Genomic DNA, 24,086 nt, shown 5'->3' on the forward strand with positions numbered 1-24,086 from the left:
TTTTTCGAGACAGGGTTTCTCTGTATAGCCCGGGCTGTCCTGGAACTCACTCTGTAGACCAGGCTGGCCTCGAACTCAGAAATCCGCCTGCCTCTGCCTCCCGAGTGCTGGGATTAAAGGCGTGCGCCACCACCGCCCGGCTAAGACCTTTTCTCAAAACAAAAAAAAAAATCTAAAATACGTAAATAACAGAGAATTTAAATTTCTGTTATTTTGAAGTAAAAAGACCTTTGGATAACCTTAAAAGGCGTCCAGGGGCTGGGGGTGCAGGGCCCTGTCAGAGCAGCTTCCTAGCCTGCCTGCCTTCCATCCCCAGCACTGTATAAAAATCACGTGCTACCTCAGCTCATCTTTTCATTCACGTTGAGAACCTCTGACTGACTCAAAAGAAGAAGAAAAGCCATGTGGAGAACTTGAGTGTGTGGAGCTTCTGAGCCTCCTTGAGCCCCCTGAGAGGGAAGGTGGCCCCTTGGCCTAAGCAGTAGGTTCAGTCTAACAAGGGAAGCTTGGTTCTCACCCTGGGAAAGCTGCCAGTCCAATGGAAGAGGCACCCTTGTTCCTAACCTCAGGGGTTCTGATAAAGGAGAGCACTTACTTGGTGTGTCTGCTCTCTCTGCCAGTAAGCAGGCAAAGTGAGAACCAGCTTCAGCCCAGCTCCCTGAACCTGTGCACGTACATTTGGGGAGCAGCTTCTGAAGATGAATTCACAAATTTTCTTGTAGTTTGTTTATTTTGAAGATCAATTTTTATTTTTAATTACGTGTCACTGTGTCTGTGTCTGCCTGTGGGTGTGTGCATGTGAGTGTAGGTCTGAGGCTGGAAGTGTCAGATCTCCTGAAGCTGGAGTTACAGACAGTTGTAAACCTTCTGATATGGGTGCATGCTGGGAGCCAAACTCTGGTCCCCCGGGAGAACAGCAAGTGCTCTTAACCACTGAACCATCTCTTCAGCTCCAACTTTGCTTGTTTTTAATAGAACACACACACACACACACACACACACACACACACACTGCTTTATTGCTGTTTTTTGGAGACAGGGTCTCCTTGGTTTGGCTGTCCTGGAACTAACTGTATGGACCAGCCTGGCCTCAATGTTACAGAATTATACCAGTCTATGCTTCTTGAGTGCTGGGATTAAAAGCATGTGCCACCATACCTGGCCTTATTTACCTTTTTAAAATTTTTTTTTAATTTTTCCCCTTTCCTTTTCCCTCTCACTCCAGCCCCACTCGCTCCATTTATTTACCTTTTTAAAGATTGATTCTGTGTGTGTGTGTATGTGTGTGTATGTGTGTATGTATGTATGTGTGTGTATGGGTGTGTGTGTGTATGGGTGTGTGTGTGTGTATGTGTGTATGTGTGTGTATGTATGTATGTGTGTGTATGTGTGTGTATGTGTGAGTCTGTATGTGTATATGTATGTATGTATGTATGTGTATGTGTGTGTGTATGGGTGTGTATGTGTGTATATGTATGTATGTATGTATGTGTGTGTGTGTATGTGTGTGTATGTGTGTGTATGTGTGTGTGTATGTATGTATGTATGTATGTGTATGTGTGTGTGTATGTGTGTGTCTGTGTGTGTGTATGTGTGTGTCTGTGTGTGTGTATGTATGTGTATGTGTGTGTGTGTATGTATGTATGTATGTGTGTGTATGTGTGAGTCTGTATGTGTGTATGTATGTATGTATGTATGTGTGTGTATGTGTGTGTGTGTGCGCGTGTGTGTCTGTGTGTAGTGTTAGACTAATGCACATGTGCCTATATGAGTCTATCCGCACTTCATATGTGCAGGAGTCCTCAGAGGCTAGAAGACCCTCTGACCCCTCGGAACTGGTTATGAGCCACCCAACACCCATGTGGGTTCTGGGAACCCCCTGGGGCCTCTGCTAGAGCAGTAAGATCCCTTACCCACTCAGCCATCACTCCGGTCCCCAGAAGACACCTCTGTGGAGTCGATTCTCTCCTTTCTTCCACCATGTGGGTCCCACATGGAGCTCAGATCACCAGGCAGCAAGCTCCTTTACTCCTTTATTCATTAGGCCATCTTTCAGGCCCAGTATGGATGTATTTTTAAAATTATTAAAAATAGTTTAAATGTACAGAATTGATATAATAGTCCAGAGTTCCCTTGTTTCATTATCTTACAACTATCCAACAATGACATCATGTGTGGTATATTCGTTCTAAACTAGTATTAATACTTTTGTAGTAATGGTGATGACACAGGGCTTCAACACACATCCTATCTAACCCCAAGACCAAATACTGACTCGTTTGTTGTGGTTCTGAGGACTGAACCCAGGTCTGATGCATGATAGGCAAGTGTTCTAACCACTGAACTATATGTCCCATCCTTGCCCTTGGAAAGATTTCTTAAAATGTGTTGATGGTCAGGATCCCTGTAGGGCTGGTTCATATCCCAGATCCACCTCCTGCTGGTCGTCTGTGTCCCTGAGCAGGTGGCTTAATCTCCTGAGCTTCACTTTTCTCAGCTAAAGAACAGACCCAATGTTGTCACTTGCCACTGGAGCTCCTTGGGGGCCATACACATAAGCCTGGCCCAAATAAGCATCAGTCCTCAGCAGCCTTACTCTGGCCCTCGGATACCGTCTAGATTCCCTTCTAAGGTAACAAGGCTCAAAAAAAAAAAAAAAAAAAAAAAGGTAACAAGGCTCTCACAGCAGCGAGTCAGCACCTCTCTGGTCACCTCCTCTCCCTTCCCATCCGGAATTCTCACCCACCTTCTGCCTCTCATCATGTCCTTCCGACAGACAAAGTGTCTTCTCAGTGTGCCCACCACCAATTCATCCTCATCCCCTCCAGCCCACCAGGACCTCCACTCCTGCTGTGACGTGACACTGCTCCAGAGCCAAGCAGCACGTCCCCTTTCCCTCCTTGGAGCAGCCAGAGTCACAGACACATGCTTGCCTTGCAGGACTTAACCACCTCAGACCCTGTGACAGCCAGGGCTGCAGGCCTGCCCTGGACAAGGCTCCCTCCCCTCTCCTCTCTCTCTCTTGCCTGCCACCAGCACTGACCTCCCGGTACAAGCCTGTGGGCTTGGCACCTGTGGTGAGCCTTGACAAGACTGTGTCACTTCCATTAATTATGTTTGTGTGGAACTATGAATTTTCTGATGGTAAAATAGATGTCACAAAATTTACAACTTTAGCTTCTAATTGAGGTGGCTCTTGGAGCTAGGACTAGGGGTATGTACCAGCACACCCAGCTTCAGGCACCGAGTGTTTTTTCCATGAATTGAATTCCCATATGAATAACTTATTTGGAGGCACAGCTGTTCATATCCTTTGCCCCTGTTTTATGGTGCGTGTGTGTGTGTGTATGTATGTATGTATGTTATACATGCATGTGTGTGAGTGCATGCACATGTGTATATGTAGTAAACACACACATGGATGTGTGTGGGCACATGGACATGTTTGTACATGTATGCACATGTTTGTGTGTACCTGCATGCATACAGAGACTAGGGGTTGACTGCAGGTGTTTGTCCGATCCTCAACTTCTTTTTAGACTTATCTATTTTATGTGTGTATATGTGTGTGCCACATGTATGTTCAGTGCCCGCAGAGATGAAAAGGGATCAGATTCCTAAGGACTTATGGATAGTTTTGAGCCACCATATGGGTGCTGTGAATCAAACCTGGGTCCTCTGCAAGGGCATCAAGCATTCTTAACTCCTAAGCCATCCTTACAGCCCTTCTGCCTTACTATTTGAGACAATGTCTCTTACTGGCACTGAAGCTCCCTGGAGCTAGATACGGTTGGGTAAATGCCAGACTGGCTTTTTGCTTAGATCCAGGGTAAGCACTTAACCAAATGAGCCATCTCTTCAGCTCCATTTGCCCAAGTTTTAATCTGGTTGGGTGTTTCATGCTGATTGGTAGGTCTGTCATAGATTGTGGGTATCAGTTCCTTGTCAGATGTGTGAACCCATGTCTTAGAATTGCCTTTGTAACTCTTCCTGTCATTTGATATATACAGGGTTATTATTATTATTATTATTATTATTATTTGTTTTCGTTGACTATTTTTATTTATTTTGAGACAGAGTCTAACTCTGTAGCCATTGATGGCCTGCTGGGAACTTACTATGTAGCCGAGGTTTGCCTCAAGCTTTTCTTAGTCTTCCTGCCTTACCTTTCCAGAGGCTGAGATTACAAGTGTGTGTGTGCTACCACAGCAGACTCAGAAGTTTTGGTTTTGGTTTTGGTTTTGTTTTTTGTTTCTTTGGTTGGTTCTGCTTTGTTTTTGAGACATTGTAGTCCTGGCTGTCCTAGAACTTACCCTATAGACCAGGCTGGCCTCAAACTCAGAGATCTGCCTGCCTCTGCCTCCTTCCTGAGTGCTAAAAGCATGTGCCCCCGTACCTGGCTTAGAAGTTTTAAATTTTGATGAAGCTTCAATTTGTCCGTTCTGTTCTTTTGCTGTCTGTGCTTTCAGTGCCGTGCCTAAGAAGCCATCCCCAAGCGCCATGCCATGAACCCTCTCCCCATGATCTCCTTTGAGAGTTTTAGTTTACTGTAGGATTCAGGCCTTTGATAAATCTGAGCCCATTTCTGTATGTGGTTGGCAATCAGGATCCAGCGTCAGCCTTTAGTATGTGAATGTCCAGTTTTTCAAATCATTTGTTGGAGAGTCCATCCCTTCTCAGAAGTTCTGACGTCATGCTGAAATAGGTTGACCAAATCTGCAAGAGTTAGTTTCTAGGGTTACTCTTCCACTCTATTGGTTTAGCTGGCTTCCTCTATACCACTACCACCTTGTCTTGAGTATTGTGGTTCTGTAGTACATTTTAAAGTCAGAATATATATGAGGCTTCCAATTTCCTTTCTTGATTATTTCAGCCACTTAGCCCTCTGAGATTCCTTGTGAATTCTAGTATGAAATCTCTGTTTTTGCCAGACATTAGTAGGGCTGGTACACATGTATCCCCAGTACTCAGGAAACTAAGCCTGGAAGATTGGAGTTTGAGGCCAGCCTGGAAGCAAGAGTCTGTCTTAAAATAAAAGCTAAAAGGCATGGACATGGAGCTCGGGATATAGCACTTTCCTAGTAGGTGCAAGGCCCTTAGAACTGTGAATCAAAACAAAGCAAAGTGTTATGTTTAGTATCTTTATGAAACTCCATCTGCAGATCACTGGAAGTCATTTAGAGTCATATCAAGTCTTCAGTGCCTGGGACATGGATGTCTTTCCATTCCATTCTGGGATGGTGATGCATGTGTGTGATATCCACACACTTGAGTGTGCAGATGTGTGTGTCTATGTGCACACAGAGACTAAGAGGAGGATGCCAGGTGTCACGTTCTATCATTCACTTTATTTATTTATTTATTTATTTATTTATTTATTTATTGGTTTTTTTCAAGATAGGGTTTCTCTGTGTAGCTCTGGCTGTCCTGGAACTCACTCTGTAGACCAGGCTGGCCTCGAACTCAGAAATCCGCCTGCTTCTGTCTCCCAACTATCATTCACTTTAAAAAACTGGGTCCCTTCCTTTTGTGGGTGGCAGCGAACATGGCCATTTCCAGAGTACAAGGTGATGGAGTACTGTTTGCCTACTCCGAAATGCCACACTCCAGCACTGTACCAAATACGAAGCTTTGCACTTAACTGTGTGTTAGCCAAGTCCAGAGTCTGGAATTTCTTGTCCCAGCTAAAGAAGATAGAGTCATCAGGAGAGATAGTGAAGACAGTGGTTGAGAAGCAGCTGCTGCATGTGAAGAACTTCAGTATTTGGCTACGCTAGGACTCCCACTGTGGCACACACATGGACAGTGAGTACCGGAACAACCACAGCTGGAGCCATCACAATGTGCTACCAAGACATGGGTGCCCAGAACAGTGTGCACTCAATCCAGATCATGAAGGTGAAAGAGATTGCAGCAGGCAAGTGCTTCTGGCCGGCCCTCAAGCAGTTTCAGGACTCCAAGATCAAGTTCCCATTGCATCATCTGTGGTGCAAGCGCAAACTTTGTCTTATGCCAAGAGGCCATCAGCTTCTTCCGGAGACCTGCTGAATACAACTCCAGAGAGGGGAGGAGGAGGAGGGGGGGGGAGAGGAGGAGGAGGAAAGGAAGGAAGGAAGGAAGGAAGGAAGGAAGGAAGGAAGGAAGGAAGGAAGGAAGGAAGGAAAAACTGTGTTAAGTGGATTCATGTGTGTTTCCCAGCTACTTAGGAGACTAGGACCTTTGAACCATGAGTTCAAGACCAGCCTACCTCTCATTCATATTCTCATTCTCTCTCTCTCTCTCTCTCTCTCTCTCTCTCTCTCTCTCCCTCACTCTCTCTCTTTCTGTCTGTCTGTCTGTCTGTCTGTCTATGTCTTCAGTGCTGGTAATGGAATCCTGATCCTTAGCAATGCTAGGCAAGTGTTCTTCCATGAGGTCTTATCTCCAGCCACCCAGCTACTCTCTCATTTTCTCTTTTTACATAAATTTATTCATTTGTGTGGGAGAGGGAGTGTAGTCTGTGTATGTGTGTGTGTGTGTGTGTGTGTTGGGGTGGGGTGTGGAGACCAGAGAAAGACTTGTAGAGGAGTCTGTTCTCCCATCCCATGGGTCTGGGGGATTGAACTCGGGTCTTCAGGCTTGGCAGCAAGTGCCTTTATCTGCTGAGTCATCTCAATGGCCTTCCCTATCTCTGAAAAAAGGCAAAACTCCCAAGCTTGAGTTCATTTATAGTGTGAGGTTGTCATGGCCACTCACCCTGCTCTAATTGTAAGAAACAGCCAGGGAATTTCTCTTCCTGGGATAGAGAGCATAACACTGCCTCAGGTAGACCCAGCAAAGTGACTGCAGAGGCCCATGACTGCTCTAGGCCTAAGCAGGCTATCTCTCCAGCACATGCCACAGAGAACAGTCAGAGGCTGCAAGTCCTCTGGAAGTCCCTAGAGCCCTAGCATCACAGAGCCCTCCCACCTACCTCAGGACCTGTGCACTAGACAACAGAGGAAGGAGCAGAACCAGATCCCCTGTACCCCTGCTCTGTTTGATGACTGTGCTGGGGATAGAGTCTAGGGACAGTGGTTCCAGCGCCTGTGCCTGGGAAGCATCCTCTTGTGTCTCCAGTCTGTGGCTCAGTGACAACAGACATGCTTTCAGTTCTTTTCCAAGCCTTGGGTTTATTTTGCTTCTTGTTTTTCAGGCCTGTGGGACACTTATATAGCACAGACACACAGCCTGTTCTGTGACACTCTTGATGACTGCTGAATTCATGGGCTCCGGAGTCTGAGACAGTGTCTGTCTCCTTTCCTACCTCTTCCTCTCAGGTAAGCCTGCTGTCTTCTCCCCAGCTGGAAGCCCCCTCTGCCACAGGGCCAGCTCCCAAGCCGCTTGTTCCACCTCAGCTGCAGCTACTGCCAGCCCCAGCCAACTCCCGTTCCCATTTCCATGGCAACCAAAACACGGTTCCCATCCCTGCCTTTCTACTTCAGAAAGGAAAGCTATGACCCGTCTCTTGTTGCTCTCCTGCTCACTCTCTTTCTTTGCTGTCGTTTTGTGCTGGCCTAGAGCCCACTATTTGGACTGGGTTAGCCTCAGATTTGTGCTATTTCTCCCACCTGGTTTCCTGAGTGACAAGAATACAGTCATGAGCCACCATGGCTGGCTTTTACTTCCTTGTTGGTTGTTTTTTCGAGACAGTCCCAGTTGTCCTGGAACACAATATGTATGTAGACCAGGCTGGCCTTGAACTCACAGACAGCTGTTTACCTCTACTTCCTGAGCTCTTTCAGTTTTTATATTGTGAAAGATAGCTTTGGGCTTTGCCAGCCTAGAGCAGGGTGAGGGCTTTTGTTACAATGTTCCCATGGTGCAAACTTGCAGCACCGGGGTACCTGGTTACTAACTTTCTTGTCTGGAGAGGCCAGAAGTTGCCTGGAAATATCATTGTATATCATCTCTGAAAATGAGCTCCTCCCCCACTCCTCAGGAAAGCATGCTTTTTAGGTTGTTTGAGCGAGAGTAGTTAAATGCTCACTCCTGGTACTAGACGCAGTTGAGCTCTTTGGCTTGCGTTAAACTCGCAGAACCTTGATATGTGGTGTGAAGGGAAAAACCTTTTCCTCGGGTACATCCTTGGTGTCAAAAATGTTCTTATTACATTTGCCCTCGAGCGCAGGGCGGTGGTGGTGCACGCCTTTAATCCCAGCACCTGGGAGGCAGAGGCAGGCGGATTTCTGAGTTCAAGGCCAGCCTGGTCTACAGAGTGTGTTCCAGGACAGCCAGGGCTACACAGAGAAACCCTGTCTTGAAAAACAAAAAACAAAAAACAAACAAACAAAAAAAAAACAACAGCAACAACAAGTGCCATGGGGCACGTGGAGGTCAGACGACAGTTTACAGGAGTTGGTTCTTTCCTTCTGCCACGTGGGTCTTGAGGACCAGACTCAGGTCATCAGGCTTAGCAGCAAGTGCCTTTACCCGCTGGACCATCTGCTTAACCCAGTGTAAAGTGTGGTCCTCAAAAGCTGTCCTCTCACTTTCACATATGAACCGTGACCTGCACCCCCATGACCGTACATATACATCATGCATGTGCACACACACATACAGACATACACATACTAAATCCTTTTTTGTTTGTTTTTTTGAGACAAGGCCTCTCTACATAGCTCTGAAACTCACTCTGTAGACCAGAGTGGGCTTGAACTCAGAGATCCACCTGCCTCTGTCTCCCAAGTGCTAGGATTAAAGGTGTGTCCTGTACTATTATGTCAGACTCTAAATATTTATAAATAAATAAATAAATAAATAAATAAATAAATAAATAAATAAGGGAATGGGGGAATTGAGAGATGGCTCAGTGATTAGGCTCACTTGTTGCTCTTGTGGACAGTCTAGGTTCGGTTTCTAGCACCTACGCGGTGCTTCACAACCGTCATTTTCTCCAGTTCCAGGGGAGTAGACATACATCTTCTAACCTCTGCAGGTAGTAGGTATGCATGTGGCATGCGTACATACATGCAATCAAAAGATACTTACAAAATAAAACAAATGCATCAACTTTATTTTTTTAGTAAAAAAAAAAAAAAAAAAGCACAGTGCAGCCTTGGGAACAGTTTACCTAGCATGTGTGAGGTTCCAAGTTCTCTCTCTAATACTGAGGAAGGAAAGTTGATGGTGAACTGTATTCCTCTCCACCCTTTAGTGCATAGAGCAAGTGTTTGGTTAGTATTTTTTTGGATTTAATTCATGTCTTCATCAAATGTTTCCTCAGATGATTTCCTCTCCTGGCATCTGAAACTGCAGTCATGAGATGGGCCTCTGGCCTTTGTCTTGGTCCCTAACACCAGCAGAGTACTTACAGCCTTGGAGTTTCCTGAATTATTGATTAGCATTTAGTATTCTAATGAGCCCGCTCCAATCACACCTCTCATTGCACTAATATACCTCAGGTGAGGCCCCTTCCTAGTCCCTTGCCAGGCTGGTCACTTAAGGACAGTGTGATTAGAGGCTTGGAATTTTCTGGAGCACTTGTCTACCTCTCTCTGGAAAGGGTAGAGGAGTGCTGGCTGCCTAGGAGAGTTAGAGACAGTGGGGTGAACTGACAAAGCACTGGGCAGTTGGCTGGCCCAGAGGAAAGCGAGCCTCTGCTCCCTGCCTCACCCCACCTGCCTGGTGCTGCATCTCTCCCATGTGACTGTTGTGGACTTGTATCCTTTATTTAAAAAATTGGCAAATGCAAGAAGAGTGTCCCAGGAGGCTGTTTAGCCAATCAGCCAACCTGAAGGGTGTCTTAGTTGAGGTTTCTATCACTATGAAGAGGCATCATGACCATGGCAACTCTTATAAAGGAAAGCATTTCATTGGAGCTGGCTTACAGTTCAGACAGCATGGTGCTGGAGAGGTAGCTAAGAGTTCTACATCTTGATCAGCAGGCAGAAGGGAACCATGAGCCACACTTATTGTAGCTTGTGCATAGGAGACCTCAAAGCCCACCCCCAGGGACACACTTTCTCCAACAAGGCCACACCTCCTAATAGTGCCACTCTCTATGGCCAAGTATTTAAACACGTGAGTCTATGAGGGCCAAACCTATTCAAACCATCACAAAGAGTTTGTGGGGATCCTCTGAAACTTTTGTTCTTTTTTGTTTTTGTGAAACAGGTGTTAATCCCAAAGATTCAAGGGGAAAGACTACTGACCCAAATTATCATGGCCATGTTAATTAAATCAAGCTTTTTAATTCATGTACGCAGGCTGCGACCCTCTTAGGTGGGGTTCAAGCAGTCAGCTACTGGGAGGTCAGAAAGATGGCTCAGCAGCTAAAAGCACTTGAATGCTTTTCCAGAGGTCCTAAGTTTAATTCCCAGTAACTGCATGGTGGCTCACAGCCATCTGTAATGGAATCTAATTTCCCCTTCTGATGTGCATGAAGACAGAACACTCATATACATAAAATACATGAATAAATAAATCTTTTTTTAAAGGGAGGGGTCAGCATTGGATGTGGGAAAGATACAGTGTTTATAGTTCAGAACTAAGGGGTTTTCTGATTGGAGAATTTGTCGGGCAAATAGGTGGAGTTACAGAAGCAGAAAATGATAAGGGTGGTCTTAACATGTAGTCATAACTACAGGTAGTCATAACAACAGGTCGTCATAACAGCCTTTTCAAACAAAAGTAAGGTTTCAAGATGATTGTAACAACTTTTTGAAACAAAGACATGATTGTTGTTTCCTGGAACAGGCAGTACAGAACCATTCATAGTTAAGGTTGCAGGTGGGGCAGAGCCCAATCCTTGAGGAAAAAAAAAAGGTTTAATCATAGCATGAATGAACCAAATTTGTCTTTGCTAAAAAATAGCTTTCAAGCCTAAGATGGAGGCAGTCTGGTTCATCGTAGGGTTTCTTTGTGTAGCCCTGGAAGTTCTGAAACTCACTATGTTGACCAGGCTAGCCTCAAACTTAAAAGAGATTGGGCCTGCCTCTGTCATCTCAGCTGAGTTCTGGGATTAAAGGCATTCACTGCCACAACCCGGCTTTCCCTGAATATTTGTTAGAAGTCTCAGTCTTTTCAGTGCTGAATGCTATTGCATTTTGATATTTATTTAGAGACAAGATTGCTACATAAAGCAGGGTAGCCTCCAACTTGCATAGATCCAGTCTGTTTCACAGGCGCTGGGATTGCAGGCCTGTAAACCATGCCAGCCCTACACCATGTTAGAAGTACTATGTATAATTTGTTTACCTATTCATTTTCAGATCTTCACTTGGAGTGCTTCCATTTTTCTTTCTTTAAAAAATAATTAGACTTCTTAGTATTTTATGTGTATAAGTGTCTTGCCTGTATGTTTGGATACATATCATGTGTGACCTTGGTGCCCAAGAAGAGGTCTTTGAATCCCCTGGGACCAGAGTTACAGATGGTTGCAAGCCGTTGTGTAGGTTCTGGGAATCGAACTCAGGTCCCTGCAGGAACAACAAATGCTCTTAACTGATGAAGCAACTCCTCAACCCTCTGTGTTTTCTTGAGACGGTATTTTCTGTGAACTTGACCTGGGTCACACTCCTCTGGGGCATATGGAGCTTTTGAAGTGCAGATGGTGTTTGGGACTGAGCCTTCAACCTGTGGGCTCTCATACCAACTCTAGGTAGTCGCAGTCAGAACTGAGTTGTATCGTAGGCACCAGCTGGTGTTGGAGAATTGGTTGGCATGGGAAATGCACGCACACACATTTGCTACTAGATGAGGATTCTCTGGGTAGAAACATTTTTTGGGGGGGATGGGGGAGCACATTTTGGCAAGAAAGCATTTTTAAAAATTAACTAACTCATTTCTGGCCCTACCTGTGCTCCTGACAATATAGACAAGGAAGAGCCACATGTAAAGTACTAGAATTGGTTATTGGTATAGTCTTTTGGTTTTGTTTTGTTTTTTAAAAAAAAAGGAAAAAACGGTGTGTGTGTATGTGTGTGTGTGTGTGCTCGCTCACACTAGAAAAATAGTGTGAGTGCACCTCCAACTGGGAGACAATGTTTGTCTAAACTTGGGTCTTTGTCTCTATAGCATGCAACCCCCAAACCCCTGCTGTCCAAGGGAGGAGGTGGGGCTATTTAAGTCACTTGTGTTGTGCTTTTGAGCACAACATGAGGGGAAGAGACCCCACAGTCTGTTCAGCTCTCCTCATGAAAAATACAAGCTGGGTTTGACTGAATGACAAAATGAGATCGGCAGAGCCAGGAAGCGTAGTAAAGACCGTGACTCTCTGCAAATGTGCACAGCCCAAACAGCTTTCTCCAGTCTGGAAAAATGAAGAGATTTGTCTGTGCAAAACCAGCCGAGGCTCTGCCCCTCCTCCCGTGCTCCCGCTCCACCCCCACCTTCTGGCAAGGCCTCCCACCCTGCTCCAGACGTTCAGTCATAGCTTTCATCCTGTGTGACTTGTAGTTGCCCAGGAAATAACATTGCCCAGGCTCTGGGGACAGGCACCAGCCACTCCCAGGCAGCTTTCCGGGATATCTGTCTGGGTGGGGTTTGCCAGGCATCCCTGACCTTGGCTAAGGCTGGCTGACAGCAGGGGTATGTTGGAAGGTAAAGTTGGAAGGTAAAGTTGGTTCAGTGTCTTTTCTATAGTTTATTCTCTGCTCTCTCCTTCCCCGTTTCCCTTCCTCCTTTACCTTTGAAACAACCTTTATTGCATCTCATTTCTACTTTTATGCATTGGTGCTAGCCAAAGGTGAGAGTGTAAAAGCATTCACAGGGGGTAAAAGTGGACTGAGAAGGCTTCCATCCAGACGGAAGCAAACTTGGTCAGTGCTGGGTCTCTATACTGGAGAGTCATGTAAGGTCTGGTTCTGCACCTTGGCTAGGCATTACATTTACCTAACCATTACTGTGCTCTTTGGATAGTCGTTCCAGGGATGGTAGATCAAGAAGGCACCAAGGCACCCAGGCCCCTGGAAATGACAAATCAAACCTGGGTTCTGAGTGTTGGGAAGAGCCCTGGAATTGGGATCAGAATTTCAGTTGGTTGAAGGTTAAATAGGAAATGTTTGTTTTCCTCTCTGATGGAACCACGACACCTAGTTCAAGCCTGTCCAGACAGGTAGCTGTGTCAGCGAGTGCATGCATGAAAGAGCCAATAACCTTGGGTATATTTCTTCCTTAGACCTCAGTTTCCTGTATAATAAAATTTAAAACCGGGCATGGTGATGTATGCCTATAATCTTAGCCAGTGGGTGATTGAAGCAAGAGGATCAGAAGTTGAAGATCATCTAGTACTTTGCCAGACAGAGGCCAACTTGGGCATACTGAGACCCTGTCTCAATAATAATGCAAAGTGGGTGTGACCTATGGCTCAGGATCTATGTTGATAATTCTCAGGAAGCCAAGGCAGGGGGATCCAGGAGTTGAAGGTCAGCCTCATCTCTGTGTGCTAGTGGGGTGCAGCAGTAGAAGAAACTGCCCGAGTGTCCTTTGTAGTCAGTTTGTCTTAGACTCTTTGCTTTTGATCTTTTGTTTGGTTGCATCTAGATTTCCTGCATCTTCTGCTGCCCTTGACCTTACTAAGAACCAGGAATGACCTTGAACTCCTGAGTCTCTTGCCTGTTTCCCAAGTGCTAGGATGGAAGTCTTTCACACTATGCTTCTATGATGTGTGTGTGTGTGTGTGTGTGTGTGTGTGTGTGTGTGTGTGTGTGTTGGGGACAGATCTCACAATCCTGCCCTTGCCTCCTGAATGGCAGGCATGACAGTTGTGACTATTGGGTCATTATGCCTGACTCAGGAGAGATTTTTTTTTCTTGAGGAGTAAGGGTTTCAACACAAGATTTCTCTGTGTAGCCCTGGCTGTCCTGAAATTCACTCTGTAGAGCAGGCTGGCTTCCAACTCAGAGATCCACCTGCCTCTGCCTCCCAAGTGCTGCGATCAAAGGTGTGTGCCGCCGCCACCACCCTGCCAGGAGAGGTTTTTAAAAGATGCTTTTAGCTAAGTGTTTTTTAATTTGAGAATGTTCTCTGCCTTGGCTGATGGCCACTGCCATGCTGGCTCTATACCTGGGCCCAGAACTCTCCCTGATCCCTTCCAGGTAGAACTTGCCTTAGCTAATGCAATAGAATTTCCTTAAGTGCTGGAGGACCCAACCTCCAGGTCTTTGTCGGCAATGCCTCCCTCCCTGACAGGGTCTTCTTCCCTCATTCCTGTGCTGTCCCAGTTCATCTTTTAGATGTCAGCTAGGATGAGTCTCTCCAGGATACGATCTTACCTCCCTACAGCCTTTTAGACCCAGCTTCCCTTGGGTCCTCTCTACTTCCTCTTCCAGAGTGCTTACTCTGCCGAATGGCCATGCTGATTGCCTGTCAGCCTTCTTTTTAAACTGTGGGCCCCTGAGGACAAGCTTAATCCCCCCTCTCCCACTTCCACTGTATTGAAGGTTGAGCCTAGGGCCTTGCTTATGCTAGATCAGCAGGCTACCTCTAGAGCTATGTCCACAGTTCTTCTTTTTACTTTTCTTATTTTGAGACGGGGTCTCACTACATTGTCCAGGCTGGCCACATACTTGTGATCCTTTCACCTTAGTAGCTGGAATTATATTTGTAAACCATCAGGCCTAGCTGTTTAATTTTGGCATTGCTTGGGATCAAACTCAGACCTTGTGCATGCTAGGTAACTGTACCACTGAGCTATACCATTGCTGCAAGTTCCACTGCAGATCACAGTGCCGAGTAATAAAAAGTGCCCTCAAACACATTTCAAATGGATATAGCATTGAGTTGGGAAATAGACAGTTGAAAGCTGGAGTCATAGAGGTGGCATTTACTGAAGTATGAGAACCAGCACTTGTACCAAAGTGGCCCATACACACACCAGGACTGTAACACCTGCATGCATACACCCAGACATGCCTGCACACGAACCAGGACTGTGATACCCGCATACACACTCCCAGACATGCCTTCGCACTCCCTGCTGAAGGCAGGCACTTGCACAACACACTTTCCCTTGCTCTGAAATTTTACCCCTTGTCATCTCCCACTCATCTTTCTCATTCCTTTATTCAGAGATTGGCAAAGCTAGAACAACCTACCCAGCAGCAAAACGGTAGTAGGCAATGCCAATAAAAAAAAATAGATCACCTTGGCCTACTTGCCTATGGTTTTGGCTTGTCCTCCTAGAAGTCAGAACTCTGTCTCTGCCTGCTTCTGCCTCCCCAGTGCTGGTATTAAGGCATGCACCAGCCTACCCAATCTTATCCTTTTTTTTTTTTTTTTAAGTTAGCGTCTCCCTATGAAATCCAGGCTGCCAGGAACTCATTATATAACTCAGGCCAGCCACTACTCAGGAGCCACCTGTCCCCCTACCACTGTATGCACCCCCACAGTATACCACTGTAGCTCATACTGTGTGCACCACCTATACCAGTATACCTCCTACTGTGTGCACCGCCACAGTATACCACTGTACCTCCTAATGTGTGTACCACCACAGTAATACCACTGTACCTCCTACTGTGTGCACCTCCACAGTATACCACTGCACCTCATACTTGTGCTTATTCACAGTCTCTCTCTCTCTCCTCTTGTTCTACACTCTATGTTCCAACATCATTCTATTGTATAAACAAATGATGGAACAAACAAACAAAACTTATTCTAGCTGGGTGTGGTGGCACATATATAATATCAGCATTCGGGAGGGGAAACAGGCAGGGGGATCCCTGAGAGTTTAAGATCAGTCTTCTCTACATAGTGAGTTCCAGGCCAACCAGAGTTACTTGGTGAGATCCTGCCTCAGAAACAATGACAATGACGACAACAACAACACCCCCTAATTTTATGATGTACAATTCAGGAAAACCTCTGAATTTTTAAATGAATATTGGGGCCAGAAGTATAGCTAGTATATATGAGGCCCTAACTTTAATCCTAAATACCTTTAAAGAGGAGGAGGAAGAGGAGGAGGAAGAAGAAGAGGAAGAGGAGGAGAAGGAAGAAAAAGTAGCTAACACTTTAATATGTGATTCCCCAAACTCTTTGCTTTGGTTTCGCTAGCTATTTATTCTCTTAGGTATGAGAAACCATTTTGTCTTGAAACACATTCTTTTTCTTTTTAAAAGTAGCCCGAGTCTGGTTACACCTGTAATCCTAGACCTCTGGGAAGCTAAGGCAGGAGGATCTTGAGTTTAAGGTCAACCTGGGTTGCACAGCAAGATTTTATGTCAAAAGAACAAAGGCAGAGCAGGAAAAAAAAAAGTCAGTTCTTGGGATGTGGAAGGAGAGGTGTCACTTGGCTTTTTTTTTTTTCCCCACTTGGCCCTTCTTTTTTTTTTTTTTTTTTCTAGACTTCGAGACAGGGTTTCTCTGTGTAGTCCTGGCTGTCCTGGAACTTCCTCTGTAGACCAGGCTGGCCTCGAACTCAGAAATCTGCCTGCCTCTGCCTCCCAAGTGCTGGGATTAAAGGCGTGCGCCACCACTGCCTGGCCCACTTGGCCCTTCTATGTGCAGATAGATACTAAGGACTTGCAAAGTTGACTCCTGTGTGGTTAACCAGCTGATACTTTTGCTGAAAGAAAGTGTTCTGAACTGGCTTGGAAGAGGAAGAATACATGGATGAGTTGGGGTGTCCTTGGTTAACACCCACTGGTAAAGATAGCATGAGATCAGAATCACAGCGGCAGGAGGAGTTTCACATGTGGGATAGCAAGTCACCAAGGAGCCCAGCCTTTTCAGCTTGCTGCTGAGGGCCTCACACAGCAGAGTTTCATTGGAGTCCCTCCTGGCCTCTTCTCCTGTACTCTCTGACTCCCTGAGGTCCTGCAGACCTAGCACCTAGGTCAGGCTTCAAATGGTGGGATGTTCCAGAACATGCAGAGTGCTATACAGTTTGGTTTGGCTCATCACGCTATCCTGGGGACTCTCTTTCATTCAGATCTGTTCCCCAATTGGGAGATGTTGTGTGCGGTCCTGCTCTGCCTTTGGGAGGAGATGGAGGGTCTGGCATCATCGCACTCCCACTCTTCCCCAGCAGCAGTCAGCTCTTGGCTTGGAAGTCGCTGTCTGTCTTAGGTTTCTATTGCTCTGGTAGACACCATGACCAAAGCTTATTTGAGCTTACAACTCTGAGGTAACACTCCATCACTGAGGGAAGTCAGGGCACGAACTCAAGGCAGGAACCTACAGACAGGAACTGAGACCAGGGAGGAACACTGCTTACTAGCTTGCTTCCCATGGCTTGCTTAGTCTGCTTTCTTATCCAATCTAGGACCACTTGCCTAGGGATCACACCATCTCCAGTGAGCTACACCCTCCCAAATCCATCATTCATCAAGAAAATGCCCAGGACACTTGCTTTCAGGCAATCTGATGGAAGCATTTTCTCAATTAAGATTTCCTCTTCTGCTGGGCGTGTTGTACCCTTTTAGTCCCCGAACTCAGCAGGCAGAAGCATTATGAGACCAGCCTGGTCTACACAATGATGATTTCCAGGCCAGCCAAGGCTACATAGTATGTAAGACCCTGACTCAAGATAGATAGATAGTAATCCCAGCACTTGGGAGGCAGAGGCAGGCGGATTTCTGAGTTTGAGGGTTCGAGGCTAGCCTGGTCTACAGAGTGAGTTCCAGGACAGCCAGGGCTACACAGAGAAACCCTGTCTCGAAAAACCAAACCAAAAAAAAAAAAAAAAGATAGATAGATAGATAGATAGATAGATGATAGATAGATAGATGGATAGATAGATGGATAGATAGATGATACATACATACATACATACATACATACATACATAGATTCCCTTAGATATGTGTATGTCCAGTTGTCAAAAACCAAACAGCACACTGCCTTTGCTGAGAGCACTTTGTTTCTAGTCCCTGCTGCAGCCCTCTGTCTTTTATATCCCTTCCCTCCCTCTTCCCTCAGAACATTTATATAGCCTACTGGATCCCTAAGGGCATCTGAGGCCTCTTGACCTCTGTCTGGGAGGAATACCTTCTGTCCCCAAGGCCCCTGGTGTTTGTATATCCTGTCTTCCATCCCCCCTCACAGCCGATGTGTCTGGCCTTGTAGTACAGAGAGCTGGCTCTCTCTTCTTTGAGAGGAAAGTTGTCATTAGATGGAGAAGCGGAAGGCCACAGGGTAAGAAGCAGGCAAGGACTTGCCCCTAGCTGCCCAAATGGCACATACCCACTTCAGCAGTAACCTTCTGGGAACCGTGCCCATGCCTTGCTCCCCTCCGCTCCCTCTTTCATTAGTGATTTTCAAAGGGGAAGTTTCAGCCAGCCAGAAGGGAGCAGATGGCTGGGCCTCAGGCCTCCTGCAGCATGAATGATTTGGGGGAGTCAAGGCTTTCCCTATGGTGAGTACCTCAGGTTCCCCCAACCCCCACACAATTCCATCTCTCAGGCTGTTGAGTTGAAGTTCCCATCAGTCACCCTGGTGATTGACAACTGCCTTGCCTGCCTTTCACAAACAGGGAAGCTGGAACGGAGCTAAAAGGGGGGCTTTTTTTCAAGCACTCTGGGAAAGAATGAGCAATGGAAAAAGGAAATTGAGAGCTTTGGGGAGTTTACAGCAGCCCAGCGCTGGAGTTTGAAATAGGAGCTGGGAATCCATATGTTTGGGAAAGGAGAGAACAGAGCAGCCACACGCACAGAGCTTCAAGGGTATGTGCGGAAATAGTTATGGGGAAGGGGGCAGGGAAGCCCACGTGGGTCTCCCTTTATCAGACCCAGATGTTCAGGCACCGGCTCTCAAGATGCCTGTGAAAGGGTCCAGGGCCTGCTGGGCTGGACTGTGTTTTCTTAACTACCAAGAAGCACGTGAAATCAGTGGCCGGGAGCTTTCCACTGTGCACTCAATGACTCCCTGGGGTCCCGCTGGGGGCTATGCCATACCAATTAAGCAGAGGCCTGGCTGCCTAGGAGCAGGGCTTAGAAGTGGATGGTATGGGACTCCCAGGGTAATGACATGGTCCCTAGCAACCACAGGCTGCTGAAACTGCCTCAGTTGTCTCTTGCCTCCAACTTATCTTGTAATTGGAATTGGGAATCCAAGGTTCAACTCAATTCTGTGTTACGTCAGTGACCTAGCCTCTCTGAGCCTCAGCTTTCCTGTCTTTAAAGTGAGCAAAAGGGGGGTGGGGGGAAGGAGGCTGTGTCTGTGTGTATCTGTATCATTTGTGAGGTGTATATAAAATATGTGTGAGAAAAGCGCTTTATAATACATAAACATGGAATTAAAAGTATTCATCATAGGAAGTCATGGTGACCTGAGCCTGTAGTTGCAATTTTGGGGGAGACCAAGGCAGGGATCACTGAGCTCAGGAATCTGAGGCCAGTCTGGGCTCCATCTCCAAACCTAAATCAGATGGCTCCGTGGTTATGAACACTAGTTGTTCCTCCAGAGGACCCAAGTTTGATTCCTAGCACCCACATGGTGCTCACAACTGTCTGTAATTCCATTTCCAGGGGAATTAATACCCAGTCTGGCCTCCATATGGTACACAGAGATACATGCAAACAAAGCACCCAAACATATAAATAAATATATTTTCTAAAAAATTAAATTATTTGGAGATAGGCATGGTGGCACATGCTTTTAATCCCAGCACTAAGAAGGCAGAGACAGGTGGATCTCTATGAGTGGGAGGCCAGCCTGGTCTACAAAGTGAGTTCCAGGATAGCCAAGGCTATTACATAGAGAAACCCTGCCTGAAAAGAAAATTTAAATTATTTGGTACATCGTAAAATTTACACAGGCTATAGGGCCAGTGAAATGATACAGCTTGTAAAAGGCCCTTGCCACCAAACCTGATAACCTGAGTTGAATCCCCAGAACCCACAGGATGGAAGGGGAGAACCAACTCCCCAAAGTTGTCCTCTGATCTTCATACACACACACACAGACACACACACACAGACACACACACAGAGAGACACACAGACACACACACACAGACACACAGACATACACACACACAGACACACACATACACATATACACCAAATACATACATACATACATACATACATACATACATACATACTAAAAGAAATTTAGTTATCATAGAGTATCAAACATGCTCAAGTATGCTGAACATATAATATACCTCAGCAATCATTAACATGTCCACTTCATAAGTACCTCTGCCCACTTCCTTTATCTCTGGGGTATTTTGAAGCAATTCCCTAATATTCTATTGTTTTATCCCATTTTCAAAGTCATAATGGCTGAGTTGCATCCTTAACCAGTTGCATCCCAATTCTTGGGTGTCCCTTTTTGAACTCTTCCCTCCTTACACAGTGACATATCCCCCTAGCCCTACCATGTACCTGGTACCCTAACTCCTTGCTACAAGACTGTCATGACCCATAGTAACACGGGATGGCAGCCCTGGGAGGCCTGAGAAGTGTTGTTATTTTATTAGGCTACATTATCTTCTAAGAAGGAAGGGATGCTCTGACAGTCGGACACTGAAGTGTCAGTCCCTGCAAGAAGAGAAGGCGTTGGATCATCTACAAACCTCCAAACCCTTGACATCAAGAGTAAGCCTTCCATGATTGATGGAGGCCTTTCACCAATTTATGTTTGTCTTCCAAGGACATGGTACTGAGAACACCAGAACTGTGTACTCATCTGTGGCTGCAGGGACACCAGGGCTCTGTTCTCCAAGTGAGTTTTCTACCATTGACTCGAGTGTTTGACTGAGCTAAGCAGGAGACTCCAGCCTCTTTCTAAGTTTCCAGAGGATGGGAGAGCAGATTCAAATCCTATCTCTACTGAGTAGAACACATATCTTCTCTGTGTCTCAGTTCCTCTGATTTCCAGTTGTTGAATGGATTACACAGTAGTAGCCAGACGTGGTGGTGTATACCAGTAATTCCAGAACTTAGAAAGACAATGGAAATAAAATAATAAATTTAAGGCTAGCCTCAGCTAGGTTGTAGCTTTGGACCAGCATGGGCTACATGAGACCTTGACTCAAAAATAAAAGTGAGGCATCTCTGGTGAGGATTGAGTTGATGATCTGATCTAGGGGTATAACAGTATGTCTTTGGCAGTAGTTTTATTGCTATGTTTCTTTTACAGAATAATAATAGTAAACTTTCCCTTGAACCTATGATGTAACTAGTCTCAGGCTCTTGGCCACTTCAGCATTGTCAGGTAGGGGTTCTATGACATGGAGTGGGCCTTGAATCTAATGAAAAAGTGGTTGGTTCCCACCACAGCATTTGTCCACTACTGTGCCATCTTACAAGCCGGTTGCTGTTACAGGTCACAGGGTTTGTAGCTGGGTGATATTCATGACTATGTTTTTCCCTCTTCCTGGCACAGTGAACCAGCTCAATTTCTCCATGTTCTATGACATAAATTATGTCTTCAGCAACAGAGAGATTATCGTCAGATGACAGAGAGTGACCAATAGCCTTGTCAGTAGGCTACAGTGTTTTAGAAGGGAGTGGATGGCACTTGGGAGGCAGAGACAGGCGGATTTCTGAGTTCGAGGCCAGCCTGGTCTACAGAGTGAGTTCCAGGACAGCCAGGACTATGCAGAGAAACCCTGTCTCGAAAAACCAAAAAAAAAAAAAAAAAGAAGGGAGTGGATGGAACCCCTTTAGCCAATGACTCCGTAACCCCAGTCCTGGCACTGAAGGTTTTACCTGGTTGGTATAAGAAGTCTTGTTGGAACATTCTCTCAAACATTATATGGTGATTCCATTTAAATACTTTTCATGAATGTATATATTTGAGGAAGCTTTTCAAAAGTTTCCACAGGGCTTTTCAACCAGCCTTTCCTGCTACTTGGCCCTCTCCTTATTGCCTCCTGCCTTCTTTACCCTCCCCCAAGCCCCTTTCTATTTAAAAGAAGAAGCCTCAGCAATCGCTCCCCAGGCCACAGCTGCAACCACGGAAGTCTGCCTGCGTCCGAAAAGCATGCTTTTCCTCACACATTGGGTTCTCCCAGCATTTCGGGCTTCCTTACTCTGACTCTAAGCCCTCCCTCCCCGACATGTGTGAGCTTGTCTGCCGTGTGGTTCACCTCCATACCATAGAGCTTTTGCCTTTCTTTTCCAGACTCCTCCTCTGGACAGCTGCTGAGGTCCATGGCTAGCCTGCCCTCAGGGTTTTTTTATGCTAATAAAATTGTTCTTGAACTCCCAAAAATATAATAAAAATATATATATAGGGTTAAGGTGGTAACCAACAGGATTCTTCTGGTAGCAAGTAACAGAAAAGTCAGCACAAAAAAAGCCTTTGAGCAAAATGTGTCAGCCAGGAACTCGTTTTAAGACAGGACATAGAGGCAGTCATGGTGGCCCATGCCTTTAATCCCAGTACTCAAGAGGCAGAGACAGGCAGAGAGGCTAGCCTGGTCTTCACGGTGAATTCCAGGTCAGTCAGTGCTATGTAGAAAAGACCTTGAGAGGGGCTGGTGAGATGGGTCAGTGGTTAAGAGCACTGACTGAGTTCAAATCCCAACAAACACATGCTAGCTAATATTAGTCTTGGGCAGCTGTCACAAGTTGTCATCATCAGTTTTAGTATATGTGCCCTTTCAGGTTTCAGATACAAAGGAGTTTGCTTTGCCAAGAGACCTAGAGGAAAGGCTCATTGACCATGTCTGGACCCCATGACCTTCCTGGTGATCAACAAAAATGAAACCCCATTAATGTATGTTGGTTAGGTTTACTAGTTCTTCCTGGACTGAGAGTCTGAGGGTGGATGGGTGTAGGTGAATAAATATGTTACAATTTAAATGTCCCTTCCAAACCTCATGTCTATTATATTATTTATTTATTATTTTTTTTGTGGTGCTGGGAATGAAACTTAGGACTTCATTCGTGGTGGGCAAGTTCACTGCCACTGAGTGACAGCTGCATTGTCAACATGCTGAAGTTTAGATGCTACTGTACCCCTTTTGAGAGGTAGGACTTTGAAGAGGTGATAAGGGCTCTGCCCTCCTAATGGATTATCAAGGGAGGGGCTTAGCCATGGAGGAGTAGGCCTTGGGCATGATGACATCTTTAATTTTAGCACTCAGGAAGCAAAGGTGGATGTAAGTTCAAAGCCACCAGCCGAATCTATATAGTGAGTTCAAGGCCAACCTGGTCTACGTAATGTACAAAGCAAGCATCAGCCCAGCCTGGGCTACATATTAAGACTATTGTAAGGAAAAAGAAAGAAAAAAAAAAAGGATGACTTTGACGGGGTTTTCCTATCTCCCCTGTGCTCCTCTGCCCACCAGTGAGTGATCTTGCCACAGCACAGAGGCCCTTACCAGAGCCTTAGTCTTGGGCCTTTCATCTTGCAGAATCAGGAGCCAAACAAACAGACAGATGAATAACCTTCCTATTGTTTATAAGTTACCTACTGTTACCCAGACAGCTATCAGAATGCAGATGGATGGGTTCAGTCTGCCAAGCAGGAGGTGCACAGTAGCCGCTCATGAAACACCACCTCTCCTCACTCACCTCTGGCTTTGTCACCATTTCACTTTGAATTTCAAAGCTGTGTCGCCCTGGTTGGCCTGGTCCTCATTCTCTCTTTCAGCCTCTCCAGTGATGGCACAGAGAGGTGTGCCAAGGAGCCCAGCTAGTGGTTAGTCACATGGCATTGCTGTAACAAATGCCTGGCAAAAAACAGCTGAAAGGAAGGTTCTTTTATCAATTGTTTTTGTCTGTGGTACTGAGGATTGAACCTAGGGCCTCACACATGCTAGGTAAGAGCTTTGCCACCGAGGTCCACCCCGAGTCCAGGAAGCATTGATTTTCTTTATAAATTCTAGTTCATAGTCAGCTGCCTCCATGGCTATCGGTCTGAGTAGCATGGTGAAAGAGATTCCTCACCTCATGGAGACCAGAAAGCAGACAGACAGACAGACAGACAGACAGGAAGGAGCCAAGGCCAAGATATATCTCTGAAAGGCACCTTCCCCTGGGACTTCTTCCTGAAGCTGGTACCACCTCCCACCTTTCTGTATCCTCACTACATCAAGGTATTGTGAGGAGGAGGAGGGACATTCCAAACAGAACAAGCAAACAAGCTCCAGTATGGTGGTGCACACTTGTAAGTCTCTCTCTCTCTCTCTCTCTCTCTCTCTCTCTCTCTCTCTCTCT

General features: G+C 45.9%; 1 protein-coding gene across 5 annotated transcripts in view; it reads left to right on the plus strand.

Moving 5' to 3' along the window:
* Positions 1–24,086, plus strand: part of Chd9 (chromodomain helicase DNA binding protein 9) — a 217,271-nt gene that overhangs the window by 10,272 nt on the left and 182,913 nt on the right. For 2 of the 5 annotated variants that reach the window (XM_028788235.1, XM_028788239.1), the window contains exon 2: positions 7,175–7,298. The gene's annotated coding sequence lies outside the window, so the exon portion shown is untranslated. Of the gene's footprint in view, positions 1–7,174; positions 7,299–24,086 lie in introns of those variants that run through there. The other 3 variants (XM_028788234.1, XM_028788237.1, XM_028788238.1) reach the window with 2 other exon arrangements.

The sequence above is a fragment of the Grammomys surdaster genome, unplaced genomic scaffold, assembly GCF_004785775.1.
Source record: "Grammomys surdaster isolate TR1022 unplaced genomic scaffold, NIH_TR_1.0 125739, whole genome shotgun sequence".
NCBI classification, from domain to species: domain Eukaryota; kingdom Metazoa; phylum Chordata; class Mammalia; order Rodentia; family Muridae; genus Grammomys; species Grammomys surdaster.